General features: G+C 43.1%; 1 pseudogene; it reads left to right on the top strand.

Moving 5' to 3' along the window:
• The first annotated feature begins 1,507 nt into the window (after window positions 1-1,507).
• The window catches only part of LOC110314836, a 4,456-nt pseudogene continuing 2,318 nt past the window's right edge, over window positions 1,508-3,645 (top strand).

Here is a 3,645-nt window from a genome sequence, read left to right as displayed (position 1 = left end):
CATGAATGTGGAAGAAAAAGAAAGGAATATGGAAGAAGACTTTCATCAGGGATATAGCATATTCACAGGAGGAGGGTATTGGACAGGAGGCAACAGTGGGAATGGGTCTTTCCTCAGCAGCTAGTGATGCCTCATCCTGTTGCCCCTGGGGCCATTGGGCTGGCTTTGGGGGAGTCTGATTGCTAACAATTTGCTAAAATAGATATTAATTTTAAAGATACCTACTGGTTGTGGGTTTATAGTCTAGATTCAGTTTAGGAACAAGGACTTGAACTAATTGGGAGAAAAAAAATCTACCAATCAGAGAATCACAGCATGCATGGCAGATGATGTGCAAATGCCTGAACTCTAGCTCTGTGGGCTCCAGTGCTATATTCTGGCCTCCATGGACACCTGTACAAACACAGACATGTGAATAATTAGAATTAACAAAACATCTTAAGTTTTAGCAGAGGACTGGAGTTCAGTGCCCAGTGTTTGGTTTTAGACTCTGGGACAAGAGACTGAGGTGCATATATTACATATCAAAGCAGACCTGGACTCCAGTTTCTCCCAGCATCCCTCATTTGCTGTCTGGCATACCCTGCCCCCAACCCTGATCTTTCCAGCCCAGGGATTGGACTGCCCTTACCCCCAGAGGCTCTCCCCTACATGATCAGGCATTTTGGTCTTCTTGTCCCTCCTTTCTTTATCCTTCTCTGCCCCCTTCTATCCCTCTCTCTCCATGTGTGCTCTTTCTCCCTTTCTCTCTTTCTCTTCACCCTCCCCACATGCTCCCTCCTCATGGCAATAAACCTACCTACATATACTTTAATCTGGCTTGTATTGGCTCATTTTGCTCTCAACGAAATAACTTATCAGGCCTTACTCATGTATTACCAACAAAAGGCTGGTATGTTTGGTTTCAGATCTTGGGGCAAGGAACTGAGGTATATATTTTATGTACCAAAGCTGACAAGGCCTTCAGTTTCTGCTAGCATCCCTCGTTTTCTACCTGGCATACCCTGTCCTTAACCTTTCCAAGTGAACCTTTCCTGTATGTTACTGGTTTGTAGGTATACATTTTTTGCAACCTACATTTAGTAAGGGTTCAATCTCTCCTCTATCCTACCACCCAGCAGAGATAGTGGAAGAGAAAGTTTATTAGGATAAGGGGGAAGTGGACCTGTTCAGTAATAATTCTTTGGGGGCAAGCTTGAACTTCTTTGGCAACAGTTTGTTTTTCTCTGTCTGTGGTGTCAAATTTATATACTTTCTTCCCATGTCTTTTCACATATTTCCTATATCCAAACATCCTTTCACATGTGTCTGCTTCAGGAAAACAATATTTCAAAACAATTTTTTTTGGCATGACATTCTTTCACCTGTGTGCCCTAGCAAAACATCATTTGACTAACTTCAAAGAACTAGAAGTTTTTACTTCATTGTTTAGATGTCAAAAGGCAACATTGCATATGTAGCTTATGCTTTTATCCTTTGTTAACTTGTGATCTACTGTTGTCTTCAGGTTCAGCATGGAAAACAAGGGCAGGGTTGATCCTTATGCAATATCTGTCCTTTGGAAATGGACCCAGGATCTGCATTGGCATGAGGTTTGCCCTCATGAGTATGAAATTCACTCTCACTAAAGTCCTGCAGAACTTCTCCTTCCAGCCTTGTAAGGAAACACAGGTGAGGGAAATACTGTTATAAATGCTGTTTTATGGGAGGCATTTTTCCAACTGAAGATTCTGAATATAAAAATGATTATGCATATTTAATGTTTAATAATTTATTTTCTGGACAAATGAGCTACTTGTAGCCATCTATTAGCTAAGAGGCCTGTTGTTGTTTGTCTCAATAGAATACAAGTGTGTTATTACTAAGAGTAAGTTAGGCCAATATGACATGATTATATGCATTCTGTTTGAAATTCTAACTCTTTCTACTAGAGGTTGGCTATGTCATGTATCACCAAGAGGTGCAGTGGTCATGTCTTCAGTATTTATTGAGTGTTCCACTCTTCTTCCCGAGCTCACAGAAACCTTCCTCTCACATTCTTCTTAACCAGTAGATGTACAATTAGAATTTCAGAGGAGTATTAAAACTCAAATGTGTGGTTCGGGATGTTTCTCAGTTGTCAAAATACTTACCAATTTTGCATGATTCACTGGTTCTTATCCCTATAACTACATGAAGAAGCTGTGGTCGAGCATATCTGTAATTTCTGCACTCAGGAGTTAGAGACTAGAGGACCAGAATTCCAAGTAATTCTTGACCACTTAGAGAATTTGAGCCTACATGGATTGTGTGTCTCAAAAAGGAACCAAAAACTCATGATGCCTGGTCATTTCTGAAATCCTAAAACAGTTCACCCAAAGTGTGGCTGTAAAAGTTCAACTCTGATTTCACATGTGATGCCATGGTAAGAATCATTATTTTAAAAGACAATTGCTAAGTCTTGTGAAATGGATCTGTGGCTACTCTTACAAAGGACCTGAATTTAGTTTCCATCACCTATATGGTGGTTCATAACCATTTGTAACTCCAGTTCCATGGGCTCTGATGTCCCCCCTCTGAGTTTTCTTGAGATTGCACATGTTTGGTATATATGAATATGCTCTGGCAAAATAATCCTATACATAAACTATAAATCTTTTTAAAGTTGCTTGTTATGATGAACTTCAACCCTATGAGACATTGTGATAATTCTTGCTTAATTCTTAGGAGATCTGCTCTAGAAAACAGGCAGTTGTCATATTTCCATACATTATGTATCTTTATTTCCCTTCTTATTCTGCTCTCAGATTTCAAGCTCTTATTCACTCTCTAAATGAATCTTCCTCTTAGGTTTCTGTCCTCATTTATTCTATGTTTTGCTTTTGGCTCATTCAGGCTGTTTTCATCACCTATGTGTCGTTAATACTTCTACATTGAGGTGTGCACAGGCTCTGGTTGTTGCTGGGGAGAGGGCGGACTGCAGAAGAGACACAGCTTCTGGGACAGACCCCGTTTCTGTCTCCAAACATCAGGGCACCATCCCCATCAGAGGAGAGGTGTCCACCCAGGAGCGCTCTCACTGCCTGAGCTGGTAAGGGAGCCATCTTTGTTCCAGTGCACACAGGCTCCGGTCATTGCCGGGGAGAGGGTGGACTGCAGAAGGGACACAGCTTCTGGGACAGACCCCTTTTCTGGCTCCAGACATTTGGACACCATCCCCACCAAAGGACAGGTGTCCACCCGGGAGTGCTCTCACTGCCTGAGCTGGTAAGGGAGCCATCTTTGCTCTGGTTTTCTCAGACTCCAGTCTGCACTGGTGGGAATGTGGACTACAGAAGCTACACAGCTTTGGGACAGACAGAAGCAATCTAGCTTCTGGGACAGACCCTGTATCGAGCTCCAGACATCTGAGCACCTTCCCCTCCAGAGGAAAGGTGGCCACCCAGGAGGGCTCTGTCTGCCAGAGCAGGTGAAAGAGACATATTGTGTCCAGGGTCCCTCGGAGTCCCTGTGCAGGTGAGTGTGCAAACTGCAGAGGCAACACATCTTCTGGGACAGGCCCCGTTTTGGGCCTACATCTTCAGCAAGGAGGCAGATCTGAACACCAGGCCTCTGTGCACCTTCCCTGCAAGAGGAGAGCTTCCCTACAGAGAGTAATCTGACCAC

Source organism: Mus pahari, unplaced genomic scaffold, assembly GCF_900095145.1.
Source record: "Mus pahari unplaced genomic scaffold, PAHARI_EIJ_v1.1 scaffold_14485_1, whole genome shotgun sequence".
Classification (NCBI taxonomy): domain Eukaryota; kingdom Metazoa; phylum Chordata; class Mammalia; order Rodentia; family Muridae; genus Mus; species Mus pahari.
The sequence above is the reverse complement of the archived record's forward strand: the minus strand, read 5'-3'. Positions and strand labels throughout refer to the sequence as shown.